The sequence below is a fragment of the Canis lupus genome, chromosome 35 (assembly GCF_048164855.1).
Source record: "Canis lupus baileyi chromosome 35, mCanLup2.hap1, whole genome shotgun sequence".
Classification (NCBI taxonomy): domain Eukaryota; kingdom Metazoa; phylum Chordata; class Mammalia; order Carnivora; family Canidae; genus Canis; species Canis lupus.
In genome coordinates, this window is record NC_132872.1 from 27,768,623 (window position 1) to 27,787,488 (window position 18,866).

Consider the following 18,866-nt stretch of genomic DNA (forward strand, 5'->3'; position numbering starts at 1 on the left):
ATCTACATGTCAGATGTGGGGTCTTGCCACCTGGTCTTGACTTGCCCTTTTGGCAAGGAATTTCTGTCTCATAGGGAGTTGAAGTGGAGGTGATTGGGTCCTAGTGCTCTCATCCTACCCTGCACTGGGGTAGAGTTTCTGTCCTTTGAATGGAAGCTGGGTGGAGAAAGGAACCTCAGTCCTTTTGTCTGCAGATGGCTGTAATAGGAATTCTAAAATTTAGGGATGGGAGGGATGGGAGAGATGTAGGTGGCCTTATTTTTCAGGGTAAAACCATAGCCCTTTATTGAGAAATTGGGAAGGCTGTCTTTTTAACTTTACTCACCTGGAGTAATGCCTCTGTCACACTAAGTTTGCAAAGGCATGTGTGTTGGGGGCATTGGGGAGCATATAGGAGTGTATCGTGTAGCTCAAGCACCATTGATTTTTCATTCTTCTGAGGTTTAGTTGATTTTCTTGAGTAAATATTTCTTCATTTGCTATATTCCATTAAAAAATTTGGTATTTATAATTTTTACCAATTGAATGAATCCTTCTCTGGAGACATGGTCTGTCACACTCCTCACTCCAGCATTCCAGAAATCCCAAGCACTTGAGATTTTTCCATGGACATGAGGATATCATCTGTGGATAGATAGCATTATGTTTTTGTTTTTTTTTTTAAATAATTTTTTTTCAATTTTTTTTTTCTTGCTTAAATGCACTGGTTAGAACTGCAATGTTTCATAGACTTCATGAAAGACTACAACTTTTCTTTGGTTCCAATCTTAGGAGAAAGGCATTTATTTATTCTTTCACAATCAAGTATGTTGTTACCTGTAGGTTTTATCAGGTTGAGAATTTCCTTTTTTTCCTAATATGCTGGAAACTTTAAAATAGGTGTTTTCCTCAAATGTCTTTTCTCTATCCATTAATATTATCATATGGGATTTCTTCCTTATTCTAGCCATACAATGGATTATATTTTTTTGATATTTTAACATCAAATCAACTTTCCATTCTTAGAGAAATTGCCACTTGTTGAAACATATTATCCCTTTTAAATGTTGGATTTTATATGAAAAGTCTCATTAATAGATTTTGCATCTAGGCTCGTAAGGAATATTCAACAGCAGTTTTCTTTTTCTTTGTGAAATCTTGTTGATCATATTGCTACTTCAGAGTATATATTTTTCGTTTTTTTAGCCTCTGAAATAAATTTACTCAATTTTGATATGTCAAGGTAGGTTAATATATCATTCATGACAGTAAACTCAAATCTTAGGGTGGAGGACAAGAAAAATTAAGACCATTGCCTTTGTCAACAAGGGCCCAGGACCCATGATTGGGTCCTGCAAAGGATCCTCTGAAAAAGGGGGGAATGTGGGACCCAGGAAATCTAACAGAAATCCCCTACTCTTGGACAAGCAGAGCAGGACTAACTCCATTTTGTGCCACGCCTGCCATCTCATGTAAAACCCCCCACACGACCTGCCTATTGTTTAAGGTATTCCCTCTCCCTAGTTTAGCTATGAAGCACACCTTCATCAGAAACCAGCACACTTAGGAATGCGGGACCTCTGACCTTTAACCAGCCAAGGAATGAAAACCCCTCGTTTGCCCACTAAACCTGCACGCCAGTTCTAACCAGAATAATAGGCTAGTTCAAATGGTCACTATAGGGTGAATCGTGATTCAATTGGCCACCTGCGTGTGGACCAACATGACTGTGCAACTTTCTGCGTATGTTACAATCTCATTGGCCACTGGCCCCTATAACACTACTGTGCTTCTTAGTCTCAGGGTCCAAGTCCCTGCTCTGCTATATGGAGTATACTTGGACCCAAGCTCCAGCTTGTAAATAAACCCTCATGTACTTGCATCGGTGTCAGCTCCTTGGTGGTTTCTCGGATTCGCAATCTTGGGCACAACATTAGTGGGGTAAAACAATAAAAGGTGATTTCCTGTTCTTGCATAGTCGATTTCATAAGTTTTCCTGAGTTGTCTTCACATGAGGTAGCTAGGTGATGCTGGATCTTTTCATCTAATGATTCGTCAAAGCTGTCTGTCTCTGAGAAATTTGATGAGTGTCTATTTCAAAATATACAAATAAAACTTTTGGAACTTAAAGGTAAAGATTTAAAAAATAATAATAAAGGTAAAGATTTAATTCTATGGGTTGGACAAGATGATAAGCTGTATTAACAAAGGAGAAAAAATCAAATTGACATCGGAATTTTGACAGCAATGTATAAAGTTGGACAAAAATGAAGATGCATTTTCAAGGAACTCATTAAAACATAAGCCAAGAATTGAATAACCATCCAAGATGTCTTCATTTAACAAGTCTCCAGAAAATCAATTTTTTTATAGATAAGAACACAAGAATTACTGTTATCTCTTATCTTTTAACAGGAATTTTGTAGAAGATGAGCATTCTTCATTTCAAAAATAATTGGAGAAGATTAGCTGTGGTAAGATTCAAGATTTTTATTTTGGTACTTAGCTCTGTATAGGTTGCATCTCTTAGCTTTATGACTAGTCGTGACCGTTCAAGTGAGTGGAATTTAAACAGAGGTAGTATGTGCCAATTCTGTAATGTGTCCATAAGGTGATAGGTTGTGCCCTTGTTTTCCTTATTTCTTCTTCCTTTTGTCTGGAATGCTGATGTAGTACCTGGAACTGGAAGAGCTTTTTTTGAACTAGGGGGGCAAAGAGGCCATGCGTTATAGAGAAACAAGTCAGAAGGAGCCTAGATACCTGACAGGACAGACTTCTATATATAGACTCTAGAGTATGTACATATATATATGAGTTAAACACATTTTTGAATTTTTAAAAGTCACTGTTATTTTGGCTTCTGAACTAGTTCATAGATTTCTTGTAAGCCATTTATGTCATGTTCAAGATTATCCTAAATGTAAGCAGAAACTTGCTTGTGTTGGAAGAAGGAGCCATTTCCTAGGTCAGGGAACAGTGGAATTGGATTAGAATCATTGTAGTTGAATTCACATTGTTCTTTTGGGTATGCCTAAAGGCTCTATCCATTGAGCTTCTTGGCCAAACTGAGAAAGCCATAGGTCTGCTTGGTTTCTGCAACTGACAGTGGGCATTGATCATGGTCAGAAAGGAAATATTTGTCAGGTAATTATAGTAGCAATGTCTTTTTTATTGGAATTTTTAACATTCTATTAAAAAATTAATCACATGGGGTTCTATACCTGTATATATGGTTGCAATGCAAAAAATAAAGAAGAGAGGAGAATTCTTTTAGTTCTAGTTTTTTCAAGCCTTTTAAATATAAATGTAGGATCATGCAAATGAAATGCCAATATAATGTTCCAGGAAATAATTTTTAGAAAATCAACTTAAAAATAGTTATTCTTTAAATAGCAAATTCATATTAATGGTAACAAATTTTTGTTTGTTCATTTTTTTAAATTTAATTCATTTTCTATAATTTCCTGAGTTGTCCCTCTTGCAAAATTTGTTTTAATGTTGTCTTTTGTGCTGTTTCTCCAACTTTGCTATTAAAATACAGTAAACTACCAATAAAAATTTTAGTGAACACTGGGCTTGGGTGAATTGACATTTTTTCTAATCCCAAGGTTACAACTGTCTATTTTAGACCAAATCGAGGTTCTTAATAAAGCTGACCAGAGAAGGCAGTTCCTTCTTTCAGAGATCTTGGTTTGAAAAAGCATACATGGCAAAGCTCTAAAACAGAAGGCTTAAACTTAACCCTGTGTGATAGGTACATGGATTTTGAAGAGCTCCTACACAGACAGTAACATTTTATTCAGATTTCCTTTTCTATTTTATGTTATTCTGGGAAAAAATATTTATATCAAATATGAAAATATTATTTTAAACTAGCAAGGTAGCATGATTTGTTCTCATAGGATCTTTATGCCTGTAATGTTTGGAGTATTTCTCAATTGATACCCTCTTGAAAATCATGCTCTGTAATTATAATTGTAGGCTCTTGTTTGTTCATAAATTGAATTTTATCAAATAAAATTTTATAAGGATTATATGCTCTGTTAAGTTTTCATAACAGAATGTGATGGAACAAAAAAAATGAGTTCTTTTGTGGCAAGGTTCTGATTTATGGACACTTGAAGTGAAGAGTTGACTATAATAGAATGTTTTTATTTTGTTTTGTTTCTTGGCATGAAAAAACAGATTGATTTTGAACTGTTAGAATTTTTAACAAAATTTAGAAACTTCAAGTCTTTGCCATTAAAACCAGAAATAAAGTTTTACCTGTTAGTCAAACAAATTGTAAACCAAAGAAAAAGAAACAAACACAAAAATATCCTTGGTGTTTTCTGAAGGGATGGAGAACTTTAATGTTGAACAATAGTTATGGTTTTATTTCTTTGTTATTGAAAGAAGCCTCACATACCACCATGTGACAGTATTTTCTATAGAGTTGTTAGCAAAAAAAAAAAAAAAATCACACAAAAATTCTCAACAAAATCTTGTATTTTTTCCTACTCTTTTCCTATCTCCAAAAGTTCAGATGTCATACTGGCTTTTCAAGAGCCTTGGTTATGAAATGGAAGCTAAATATTATTATTCCACGAAACCTAAACTTTAGACACTTTGGTGAGAAATTTGCCTTATTATTGTTTCCTGCTATTGTGCATAGTTGAGCTCTATGAAAAAGAGTGCCAGATCCTTAAGTGTCATTTTAAAAATAAAATAGAACATATTTTCTTTGAAACACAATTTGACCCTGAAAAATGACACTAGGCAGTGTCATTAATGCATGTTCAAAATAATTAAATTACACATTGATAGGAAAATCACAAAACTTTTCATTTTTCTCCTGTTTTTATAATAGCTGGACTATGTATTTTACTGATTATACAGTGCATCTCCTTTGGTTTTTAAATATGTAACCAAGTACTCTATAAAGTACCAATATATAGGAACTCTACATAGTACATTAGTGTGTTTTCCAAAGTCCGTATGTTATCTCTAAAATAGAAGGCCTTGCTTAAAAATGGAAATCTCTTTCATACAGTAAGATGACTCTTTCTCAATGACCCGACTCATAAAAGAGCTAATTTTGTGGTATATATAAAGTGTATTTATAGTAAGACCATACATTTTAAAATACAAGAAATGTACTCAAATATTTATAGAAAGAAAACTATTCTAATTTCCTGCCATATTAGCATTTGTAGTTGGCTTCCCTAAAATCTTCTAGAGGTTGGAATGTGAAATAGAACAGATAATGCTATTTTATACAGATTATATTGTTAAGAGAAGGAACAACTTTCATAAGAATTATTTATAAAAGGTTATTTTAATCTACTTTGAATGCATTTTATTTCCTAAAGCCATAAAAGATAAAGAGAAAATAAAAGCCAGGAACCATAATCATTTATTCCTTTTGCTTTTAAGTAAATTGTGTATGACAATGTACCATTTGAAACGATTATTCACTGATGACATATTTGGAAGAAAATCATTTTGTTCTAGAAATCACACAAGATTAACAATGGAACACATAAAATATTGAATAATTATTACTAAAATTATTCCTAAAATTTATAGGGGCTTGAATGTTTTATCCCCTTTACATGTATTGGAATTTGGTTATCTTAAAACATAGGAGATTCTTATGTTACTCTGCTATGTGAGAAAAAAAGGACTTATCTTGTTTATAGGCATACTATCATTGTTAATGTGTCAACATATGAGTTACTGCATTACTATTATGAGGAAAAAGCTACCATAAAAATAAGACAATTAGGAAATAAAATTGAAAATGTGAATTGAAAGTGAATGTTAAAAGATATACAAAAAGTGAAAAAAGTGGGATACATAAATGACTATTTACTTCATTTTTATTCTAAAAGTGTCCTTTAATTAGAGAACATTGATTTTATTATAGGAAGCCTATTCTTTGATGAATCTAAGGCTATTAATGTCTTGAACAAAGTACATAGACTGTTAAAGTTGAAGATATCATAAACATATCTGCCCTGATCACTATTGTAAAGATAATTGAGAGCTTTCCTGGCTGCTACTGATGAAAATGATGATGGAGAATCTAATGATGATAATGTAGAAGTATTGTTGATGAAGCAAAAATTTGAAGAAGCTTTAAGAATACAAATTTTTGAGCTTTTTGGAGCAGAAAAAAAATCAAGCTTCCATGAAGCGTACAGGGAATATATGAGCAGAAATAGTCTTGGTATATAATCACTGGTTCCTGAAATTTAGTTTCAGAAATCTGTCGGTAAAGCCAAAGCCAATGGAGGGAAACATATGAAATCAAATGACCATTGGATAAATTCACTGCAGAAATTAAGCAGACCTCAGAACTTTACCTGACCAGCCCTTCTCTGAGTAGGAATGTACTTTGGGAAAATAACTGAATCAGTGAGGACAAAAGGTTAAAACTTTTAAAAGTCTAAGAAAATTTTATTATGCAGTAGTCTTGTTTATATTGAGGTATAATGAGGTTTCTTTAGGACACTGATAGCAGTGATGGCAACTTATTCATTGCTCACGACCATCATAGTGTTGGACAGACAATCTTATCCAAATATCCTATTTTCGGCAATTACTGCCTTTGGTAACAGCTCCAGCAGCATCAGAGAGTTTATTGGTAGTTGAGATGTCTACCAACCTCAAGAAGCAGAGCTAGGTTCCCACTTCTATGTTAGAACAGAAGAAATCAGTGCTGGCCCTTGGATGGGAACATCCAGAGTGATCTTTACAGGACAGAGAATGACAATAGCAGCACTTGCCGGAAATTTCTCTAGATAGTTAACATTCTGGATGCTCCCAGCTCTGTGACTATATTAGCAATGCAGAAGGTTACTCTGAACCACTTGTTTATGGTAGTAGGTATGAATTTACAAATTTTCAGGAAATGACTGTTCTAAATCTTGGTTTAAACAATGAAACAGATTAAATTGAATCTGTCATTTGTATGGACACCTGAATGACTTTTGCAAAATAAGAAGAGAGGGGCACGGATTTTCTTCAGTTTGAGCACATAAAAGACCTAATTATATTCTTTGGATCATTGGGTGAAGGTGGAGATTGAGATTCTTTTACACCTAAAACTATATATCAGGACATCATAGTATGAGAGCAAGAAATTAAATACCAGTAAGTGTTAAGGATTCAAAGCCATTTCTCTTTTACTCTAAAGTCTTTATATTCTTACCATTTCATGCTATCTTTGAAATTAAAGAATAGAAAGAAAAATGACTTTTTCAATTCATCTAGCTTGAATTTTAGAAAACTTTAATACTTTAAATAGAGTACTAGCAAGGGGTGTGGAAGAAACACTGAGAGTCACTGGTGTTGGCAGATTAATAGTGATGATGAAATAGTAACATTAAGTTTTTCGGGGCACCTGGGTGGCTCAGTGGTTGAGTGTCTGCCTTCAGCTCAGGTCGTGGTCCTGGGGTCCTGTGATCCAGTTCCACATCGGGCTCCCTGCAGGGAGCCTGCTTCTCCCTCTGCCTGTGTCTCTGCCTCTCTCTCTCTGTCTCTCATGAATAAATAAATAAAATCTTAAAAAAAAAATGTTTCAACACACCTTTCAAAATGTGTTTATGATGAAATAAAATCCTAGCACTAGGGTCACCTGGGAAAATAACGTCTATTCAAGGTCTGTGCTGAAAGGTCTATTTGAAATGGACAGACTTTAATTGTTTTTTGGAAATATTTTTTATATTGGCTATAATGTAACCTACATAAGAAATTTAGGTTGTATAGGTTATGTTATAGATTGGGTGCTTAATAATGATCATTTATTTAATTTTTTATAGCACTTCTTACAGGACCATCTGTTCTTGTTTCTGTTTGCTTGCTTTTCCGTGCTTCTGTAGGTGCCATACCATCATATGTTTTTCATGTTTTTAAATGTTACCGTAGAAGCTTACATTTCTATGACAAAACTATCTTAAACTGTGCTTCCTCACCTTTTTCTTCCCTAATTTTCCTTTCTCTTGCTCTCAAAATTTGTGGTTCTTGTTATATTGCAGCTACTGCTATATTTGGACCTTTCTTGCCTGCCGATCACTTACTCACCACTGATTAAGTCTCTGTTGCTCTAGTGATGGGGATTCCTTCACTGCAGTTGTTCTACTTTGTTGTGGAACAGGCTGAATAGATTAGTTGTATTGAGTGAGTATATGACTATTGATAAGGCTATGCTTCTCCTATATTCTTTCTATTTGCATCTTGAGAATTCCACTTGACCAATGGGGGAAAAACTTGAGTTTTTACCAACTCAAATTCCAATATATCTCAGTAACTGTTTATCAATGATGCTTCAATTATGGCATTGGGCATAAACATTGCATTGAAAATGACGTATGAGTTCTCAGGTGTTTACTTTCCTAGGACCAGCCATTCTACTGGTGATAGCTGGTCTTTGCCAGACCAGATGTGGGTTCAGTCAAACTGTACTCAGTCCATTACCAAAGGACTGTGTGTAACTGAATTCTATAGTATTTGATCAATCAAATGAATTCAAAATTAATTAGCTAAATATATCCTATATAAAATTCCTGTCTACTAGTAAATATTTATGTAGTCCATGAAGGATTGTGCTGGGTACCTTTGGGTAATTTTTTTAAAAGATTTTATTTATTTATTCATGAGGGACACACAAAGAGAGAGAGGCAGAGACACAGGCAGAGGGAGAAGCAGGCTCCATGCCGGAGCCCGACACGGACTCGATTCCGGGTCTCCAGGATCACGCCCTGGGCCGAAGGCAGCCACTAAATGGCTAAGCCACCCAGGGATCCCCACCTCTGGGTAATTTGGAGTTATTCATATGGTCTAGGAGGAGAGCTACAGTTGGACATTCAGGATGAGACTTTCTATGCAGCTACATTACAATTAGGAAGGACATGGCCAAACATCAAAGATCTGAGAGTGTATCTCAACTATTACATGTAATTTTTTTTTTAAGATTTTATTTATTCACGAGAAACAGAGAGAGAGAAGTAGAGATATAGGCAGAGGGAGAAGCAGTCTACCAGTGGGGAGCCTGATGTGGGACTTGATCCAGGGACTCCAGGATCACACCCTGAGCCGAAGGGAGATGCTCAACCACTGAGCCACCCAGGTGTCCCACTATTACTTGTAATTTTTTTCCTGTGTTCTAAATATTTTATATAAAATGGTTGACCATGTTATACTTATTTGGCAGTGACATTCAAGAAAGAATTTTGAGAACTATTTAAAGTTAAAAAAAAAAACTTGAAAGAAATTCACAATGCTTGTCACTGTCTTCACCTCTCCTAAAATAAATATCTATCGCAACAGGGGTAATTTTCTGCTGCCAAAGAGATGATAATGATAGATCATTTGCAACGATGGTCACCAACAATACTTCCTATCCTCGTACTAGTATGCCATTCCTCCCACGAATAGGTGGAGGATATTTCTCTTCCTGTGAAACTGGGCTGGTCCTTGGACTTTGTTTTGGCAAATAAAATGCAGTGGAAGTTATCCTGAGTGACTTCTCTACCTAGATCGTAAGAGGTCTTACAGTTTTCATCCTCTTGGGATCTGGGCACCATGTAAAGAAGCTTGGGTTAGATTAATGAATAATGGGAGGCCAAAGAGAGACAAGACCGACAGAGAGAAGAAAGAGAGAGAATGAACCAGCCAGATTCCAGATATCCCAGCAATTCCAACCTGGGCTAGACCTAAGAACAAAACTGTTTTGTATATTCTAGCCCCAGGCATTTTTCAGGTGGCTTCATAAGAGTGACTTAAGCAAATATAACATGGTATAGTACTATGCAGCTGAGGGCAGTCATCCTACAGAAATATTAGTAAAAATACATTTTGATTGTTTCAAACTGATAAATGTTGATGTCTATCATCACACACTGGTAGATTAATAGGTTACCAATACAATAATTCTCTCTCTCTCTCTCTCTCTTTTTTTTTTTTTTTTTGAGGGGAACAATTTCTGGTGTAATGACCACTGTCAAACTTAAAATCCCTTTTCCTTTCTCTTTTTCTCCTCAAGTAGTGCTTCCTTTAGCAATTTCTCCAAATCCTGAGTATGGCACAGAGTCACTGTTATGTCCCCTCACCCAGGGTGAAATCCTATGTTTCATCACTCTCTCCCTGCATAACTTCTTACATGATATTTACTTATTAATTTTTTCCTTTATTCATTTTCATATATCTCTGGACACCTGAATGCAGGTTTTATAGATCAAAAGTGTGACTTATTCCTGAATTTAGGAATATCACAGCTTAGTGGGAAACACATAACAACAAAACTATGCTAGAACAAATCTAATAATGATAATAATAATAACAATAGTTCCAGATACTTTTATAAGATATTTACATCTTCCTTTTACAATAATACATTTTACAATTATAGAGATTAAAATAATGTGACCAAGTTTAGTATGTTATATGACAAGAGAAAAAAAATTTTCCTGAGAATCAGAGAAGACTCATATTTGAAAGTGGACCTTAAACTATTTACTATTAAAGTGAGAAAACATTAAGAAGAAAAATGTTTTGTGATTCTGAAAATGCATGCCTCATTCTGGGAACTGAAAAGCAGCCAAAAATTAATTTGAAATAAGGGATGGAGGTTTGGGATTTCATAATGATGACTCTAATATTATGTGAAAGAATTACTAGAAAAATATGAGAGGAATACGTTAATTAGTATGACATTAAAATTGTTCTTAGGAGGAATCAATGTAAGGTTGAATTAAGGCAGAAACAGTGGAGCTGGAGAGAGGAGGTTAGTTTTAGGGATAATTATGAGATTGCCAATGGGATGGAATCAGAAAATGAGAAGAATGATAGATAAATACAGGGCAAAGGAAGAAAACAACACATTTGAAATATATACAGGAAAACAATGCCTAATATATAATCTTACATTAATGTATAATGAATTTGAGTTCTAAAAAAAAAACTTTTCTACAAAAAAGATCCAATGTTCATTACCTAAGTTATTATTACCAGCATGGTTCACAGCAGTAAATTTCTTAAATTAATACTTTAGTGTGCACAATCAAATGAATTTATAGTGTGCTTATGGTTTATTTGGGGCTTTGGAGATTAGATTTCTATTGATTGTAAAACTATTTTAAATAATATATAATAAATTTCTCATTTGGACATTTACCTGACTTTATAGTGATGATTTGAAATGTAACTTTGATATTTCCTCAGTACTATAATGAATTTAAAGATGAGACCTTTTTGACTTTACAGAATACTATTTGAAAAATGAAATAAGTTTTAAAGGGTCGCTAGTTACCTAGAGTAAAAAAAAAAAAAAAAAAGAAGCATAAGAAGTTTACCTAAGCTCTATCCAAAGTGCCAAAACACCTAGAAAGTTAGTTTCAAATTCATACTTAAAATGGAAACAGAAAGACATAATCTATCAATTTTTATTGAGTGTTAGCTCAATAATTGATTTTGCCTCCCATCAGTATATACTTTTCAATAGTTCTGGCATAATATTTAGGTTTCTTATAGTAAATTAGAATTTTGTTTAATCATTAAGCTTTTGTATGATTCTGTTGTTTTATCTTTTGAGCTAATACCTAATAATACAAATTAATTATTTAATAAAATTGAATTTATGGACTGTATACCAGATGAGAATAAATTTACAGAATTTCAGCCAACTTTCTTTGAAGCCAGGATAGAGTAGGCAGTTTTCCTCCTCCTAGAGAGTTGAAAACCATCTCTCCCAAACACAAATAGCTCAGATGTAAATAAATTTCATGTGTTTCCATCAAAGAGGAAGAAAGGATGTATGCTATATTTTATTAAGCATTTCCTATGCACCAGATACTCCACTCACAAACAAAACATAAAGCAAGTAATGCTGTTCCTTTTAACAGGTCAAGCAAACGACATTTACAGGTTTAATAACAATTTGTTTAAGGCTACTCAATTAGCCAAATGCAGAGCCAAGTTTTTAAAACAGGTTTAAAAGCACAACACCAATACTCTTCCCAATGCATTTAAGAGTTTTCTATACAATATTATAGCTAAGCAATCACTTCCCTCAATAACACACTAGACAATTCAAGTTTGGGCAAGAGAAAGGAAGATCTAGAAAGACAACTATAAACCCATAAAAACTTAGTTTCTAAGAGGTATAAAATTTACTCCATTTTAATACTGAGAGTGTGGTCTAAAAGAAGAACATTGTATTACTTTATACAAATAGTTCAAAATAAGATGAAGAATGGGCAGTCTATGACCAATTGGCTTTACTCTATCATGAAAAATTAAATCCAGCTTAAAAAAGACAATTTTTTAAAAAGACAATTTTTATTTGTCTTTATTTTCTTTAAATTGTCTTTAAAAAGACAATTTTTATTTTATTAAAATAAAAAATATTTTTCCCAGTAATTCATATATTTCCTATAGATTTTAACAATTATTAATAAAAACACAAACATTTTTAGAAATAGCATTTAAAGTGCTATATTAGCTAAAGGTAGTTAGTTAAAATAATAAGCCTTGACTTAAAAGAATTTTTTCACAAAACTATGAATGGTTTTAACATCATTGAGATTCTTATTTAATTATTTTAAAAAGTGGAATTCAGGCAGCCCTGGTGGCTCAGCGGTTTAGCTCTGCCTTCAGCCCAGGGTGAGATCTTGGAGGCCCGGATGGAGTCCCACGTTGAGCTCCCTGCATGGAGCATGCTTCTCCCTTCTCCTGTGTCTCTGCCTCTCTCTGTCTGTCAAGGATAAATAAATAAATAATTTTTTAAAAAGTGGAATTCAAATAGAAATTTTTGCTTTAAAAATTTATTTTATTGTTGTTTAAAGATTTTATTTATTTATTTAAGAGAGCACAAGCAGGGGGAGCAGCAGAAGGGGAGGAAGAAGGAGACTCTATGCTAAGCAGGAAGCCTGACATACGGCTTGATCCCAGGACCCTGGGATGGTGACCTCAGCCAAAGGCAGATGCTTAATTGACTGAGTCACCCAGGTGCCCCCAAATTCTTTATCTTTATGAAAGTAACATGTCTTTTTGAAATGTTCAGTTTTCATTTATTAATGCATTCTACAAATATAGTCAACAAATAGCTATTGAGGTTTTTTTTTTTTTAAGATTTTATTTATTTATTTGAGAGAAAGAGCACAGAAGCAGGGGAGGGGTGGATGAAGAGGCAGAAACAGACTCTCTGTTGAGTAGGGAATCAGAGATCATGACCCAAGCCGAAGGTAGCCACTTAACTGATTGAACTGCCCAGGCACCCCAGCTATTGAGTTTCTTTAGCATGTTCCAAGGCATGAACTGCTCACTGAGTAAAGAAGAAAGATAGCATTACTGTTCTTCAACATGTAGAGTTCAGAAGAAAAAGGAGGCAGTAATAACTGATAAGGATACTTATGGTTGCTGCTTCACCATGTAAAGAACTTGGAAGTTGTCACACCCATCCTTACAACAGTAGAAAGCTGGACAAGTAGAAAATAAATGATGCAAAGGAGATGCTAGAAATTAAAAACACTGTGACAGAAATGAAGAATGCCTTTGAAGGGCTCATCAGTAAACCAGACAAAGAAAAGGAAAGAAGCTTGAAGATCAATTAGTAGAAACTTCCAAGACAGGGGTATGTACAGAAAAAAGTGAAGAATAAAACAGAACATCCAAGAACTGTGGCACTATTTCAAAGAGTATAATACATATGTAGTTGAAATAACATAAGAAAAGAAAGAAGGGATGGAGCAGAGAAGATATTTGAAGTAATAATGGCCAAGAACTTTCCAAAATAAATGACAGACACGAACTACAGATCCAGGAAGCTCATAAAACACCAAACATGATGAATACCAAACCACCACCACCAACAAACTAAAAACAAAAAACTTGAAACAAAAAGCTACACTTAAATATGTCATCGTCAAACTTCAGAAAACCAAAGACCCAGAGAAAATGTGAAAAAAATTGGGAGAAATGACTTACAGATAGATATAAATTACAGTAGACTTCTTGTAAGAAATCATGCAAACAAGAAGACTAGAATGAAATATGTGGTGCTGACAGGAAAAAAAATCGCCAATCTAGAATTCTGTTCACTAAAATGACCCTTCAAAAATGAGGAAGAAATAGACTCCCTTAGACAGAACCTGAGGGAGGTCATCACCAGCAGACCAGCCCTGCAAGAGAGGTTAAAATAAATTCTTTGAAGAAAAGGAATCTAGATCTGAATGTGTTTGAGAAGAAAAAATTAAGTTAAAGTAAAATATTTCATTTTTTCTATTCCTAATGGATCTGAGATAATAGTTTGTTTAAAGTAATAATTGTAACTGTATTCAGTTATGTTGGCATATGCATAAGTGAATTGAATGATTATAGTGTTATAAGGGCTAATACTCCGTTATAAAGTATCTGTGCTACATTCGAAGTGGTCTAGTGTTATTAAGGTAAACTTATAGTATTTAAGTATATGTATTGGAAACTTTTGGCCTACCATTAAACATATTAAAAATAATAATTAATATGCTGAGAGATAAAATGTAATCATATAAAATGTTTTGGCAAATCAGAAAGGGAAGAAAAATGAAAGAAAAAAGAAAGAATAAATGCAGAGAGTAGGAAATACATAGTAGAAATTACTCCAACTCTACCACTCATCCCTTTAAGAGCAAACAGCCTCAATACACCAATTAAAATACAGATTTTCAGACTGGCTTAACAAGAGTACTTAACTATATGTTGCCTGTAATGAATCTCACTTAAAATATCCATATAGATAGAAGGAATAGAGAAAGATATACTCTGCTAACACTAATTTAAAAAAATGTGACTCATTGATTTCAGACAAAGCAAACTTAAGAACAAGAAAAATTATTAGGGATAAGGCAGGGCATTATTATATAACAAAAAAAGAGGTTAATTCTCTAAGGAGACAGAACAATCCTCAATTTGTGCCCATCTAAGAACAGAATATTAAAGTATGTGAAAAAAAAACTGATAGAACTACAAAGAGGTATAGATAAACTTATTATTCATAGTTGGAGACTTCAATATCTCCATAATTGATATTTATGAATATTTCATCAAATAGGTTCTTCTTAACTCATAAAAAACATTCACCAGGATAGACCACATTCTGGGCCATAAAATATATCTGACAACATTTAAAGGTATAGAAATCATGCAAAGTATATTGTCAGACAATACTGGGATTAAATGAGAAATCAATAATATAAAAATAACTCAAAATTCTCAAATATTTGGAAATTAGCACATTTTAAAATAAATGTGATCAAAGAAGATCATTTTATGATTAATGATATATATTATGTACATATACACACAGCAGAAGCTCCTAACCTAGTCAGAGATAAGGCAAGATCTTAAAAAGTTCATATAAATTGAGAAAGCTGGACAAAGAGATGGGGTCATTCCAGGCAGAGAACATTATATATGTGAAGGTACACATGTCTGCAATACCCAGTTTAAAGACTGGTGAGGAATTAGTCACATTTGGAACACAGTGCAAGAACTTGAGGGATAGAAAATGAGGGTTTTAATGACAGACATTTGGAAGATAGTGTAGAATTTTGTATTTTACCAATAAGTTTTGATTTTATAATACAGACTTGGAAAATGTTAAATAGGATAGAGATATATTAACGCTTTTAAGATTCTTCTTCTTACACTGTGTACAATGGATCCAAAGGGGACCAAGGGAAAACTGTTATAGAATTGTTGCAGTGGTCCGTAATTATCTGAAACAGGGCTGTTTTAGCTGAGATGAATCAGGTTTCTGGGTTGGGCAATTGGATATATAAAAATGTAGGAAAAGGCACCTGGGCGGCTTAGTTGGTTGTGTCTACCTTGGGCTTAGGTAATGATCCCAGGATCCTGTGATCAAGCCCTGCATCAGGTTCTCTGCTCAGTGGGGAGTCTACTTCTCCCTCTCCCTCTGCCCCTTCCTGCACCACTCATGTGTTCTCTCTCTCTCTAAATAAATAAATAAAATCTTAAAAATAAAACAAAAAATAAAAATGTCAGAAACACTGGAAGGGATTCAGGTGTTGCAGGTAGAGTGAGGGATTGAATTAATTTAATTTTAGTACAGTTGAAAAATGATACTTTATTTTTTGAAAAATGATACTTTTGAACCATTCCATTTCAGTGGTAATAATAAGACTGAATATACAGCTAGACTTCATATTGGGTCTAAAAGAGAAATAGTCTTGTTTGACATTAGTGTATGTAGAGTAACCAAGAGAGTAAAATGGTCCATAAGAAAAGCGAATTTCCAAAGACTAATCCTCAAGGGAAAAATGGCATTTGGGGAAAGCATAAAGGGAGCAGAATGGTAAAGGGAATGGAGAAGCCAGACTGTCAAGGGAGAAAAGGATAAAATGATGGAGCCTATTAAAACCAGAAAAAAGAATGCATTTGTAGTGAATGGTCAACAGTGTTGATTGCCACTGAATGGTTACACAACATAACCAAAAAATATTTTGTGCAGATTTAGTAGAGCTAATTGGTGACACTAATTATTAGGTTAACATATCAATCAATCAATCAATCTATCTATGATGGAAGCATAATGATGGAAACATAGTGATGGAAGGCAGATTGTGGTAGGTTGAACAATTATTTTGAGCTATGAAGAAAAAGGATAAAGAATGTAAACAATTTAGCAAGTAGTTTGGGGAGTATAAAGTACTGAGAGAAAATTTGGTTAAATAAAACTGTTTTCCTTTTTTTTACAAAATTAAATGTAAGAGGAACTGTAGATATTTGAGCTGGTGGAGAGTAATCAATAGATATATGAGAAGTAAAGATTAACTTATAGCACATAGAACCTCAGATGGCAAGAGAGAGGGGCTCCTAGGTAATTACTGTTGGACTGTTTGCAGATAGACACAGGAACTTCCTTGGTTCAATTTGCAAATATTATAAAATTACATGTAAAATTATATTTAAGGGAAAGTCTGACCTAAGTCAACGAATACCCATAGATTCTAATTGTTAAAACAACTCACAAGGACTGTGAAATCTGTTTTTGTCAGTCTTTATCTTGGAGAAGCTGACTTTCTCTTATAATGGCAAAATTGATAAATATTGGTCTTAAAATAAATATACCTGAGCTACTGAAATGTACTTCAAATTCATGATTTGTGATCAGGGCTCTAATAAAATGGAAGTCATCTTATGGAGAGATTTTATCATCGAGATATTTATTTACCAGGCTTTCTGAAGATAAATGTATTTATACAGCAGCATTATTACTTAGATACCATATTTCTTCCTACTAAATATGTTTTCAAGGTAATATGATAAAATACATACATTTTTCATTTACTCATATATATTTACAATGGATACATTATTAACAAATAGTGAATATTATTAATTCACCCAACAAATAATTTGAGCATTATTATTTTTCAGATTTAAATAATATAGAAGTGGAACAAAAGTTAAAAAAATATATCCCATATGAAAGAAAAAGGCAATAATTTAAAAACTACTTATTATATGATATAGTAATACATTGTAAATTATAATGAAAAATTTTAAAATTGAGTAAAAGAGAATAGGCCTGAGTGGGATATTTTAAAATAGATGATCAGCTCTGTTTTGTTGGAAAGGTGACATTTGGGACTTGAAGTAGGTTGAGAGAGCAAGTCAGGCTTATAGATAAAGAAAGAGAATTCTAGGCGTATGGCCAGGAAATGCAAAGGCCTATCTATAAGTGGAAGGTTAACTGACCTGTTCCAATAGCATACAGGAGACCAGTATGACAAAAGGGTAGTGAGCAAGATGATGAATTGTAAGAAACAAAATCAGAAAAACAAGAAGGGCCAGATCCTGAAGTGCTCTGGAAATCATAAAGAACATTGGCTTTTATCATGAATAAAATTGGATCTCTTTGGGAGTTTTAAGCACATGAGTATTTTTGCAAATTTCATTTTGAGAGGGACTTTGGAAGCTTGTTGAGAATAAATTATAAGGTGGGGGGAGGTTGGAAAGAGGAAGAACAAATATGTTATTGCTATAATGCAATCAAGGCATGATGGTGGTTTAATTAAGATGAATACAGTGGAAGTGATTTGAGCAATTGAATTTTGGGTATATTTTCAGAGTTGAGAATATAATAGTCCTATGGATGGTGTGCAGACTATAGGAGCAAGAAACAAGTCAAGGTTGATTCAAGGATGTTTGTCTTGAATAATTAGAAGATGAAGTTGTTATTAAGTGAAAATGGGAAGATTGTGGAGAGGGCAGTTTTATGGAGGAATATAATAACTATAATTTAAACATTAATTTAGAGACTTCTATTAGATGTTAGACATCTATGACATCTGTTATCTATTAGACATCTAAATGAAATAGTGGAGTAGGCAGTTGTATATGTGGGTCCAGACCATGAGGGAAGGTATGCTATCAAATTATAGGTATATTTAAATTGATGAGATCTGTAATACAGGGAGTATGAGAAGAGAAAAATTCTAGGGTCTGAGTTCTTTAAGAGGTTAGAGAGAAGAGGAAGACTTAACAAAGGAAAATACCAATAAGAAAGCTTTGTCAGAGAAGCCAAGTGAAGAAAATATTTCCAGGTGGAAAGAGTGATATGTTTTCTCAAATACTTTTGGTATTTCAAATAAGATAATGGTTGAAAATGGCCATTGGATTTAGCAATAAGGAGGTCATCAGTGACATTGATAAGAGCAATTTCAGTGGAGCTCTAAGGGCAAAATCTTGATTGGGAAGGACTTGAGAATGGAAAAAGTAAAATAGGAAAGGAGTATAAACCAGTGCTTCTTAAACTTTAAAGTACCTATAAACCACCTGGGAATCTTGTTAAAATATAGATCCTGATTTAGCTGGCCTGAGGTGGAGTCCAAAATTCTGCA

General features: G+C 33.7%; 1 long non-coding RNA gene across 6 annotated transcripts in view; it reads left to right on the forward strand.

The window, feature by feature from the left end:
- LOC140624690 (uncharacterized) overlaps positions 1-18,866 on the forward strand; it is a 145,940-nt gene that overhangs the window by 35,008 nt on the left and 92,066 nt on the right. For all 6 annotated transcript variants that reach the window (XR_012024147.1, XR_012024148.1, XR_012024145.1 and 3 more), the window contains one exon: positions 2,395-2,453. This is a non-coding gene — a long non-coding RNA (uncharacterized lncRNA). The remainder of the gene's footprint in view (positions 1-2,394; positions 2,454-18,866) is intronic.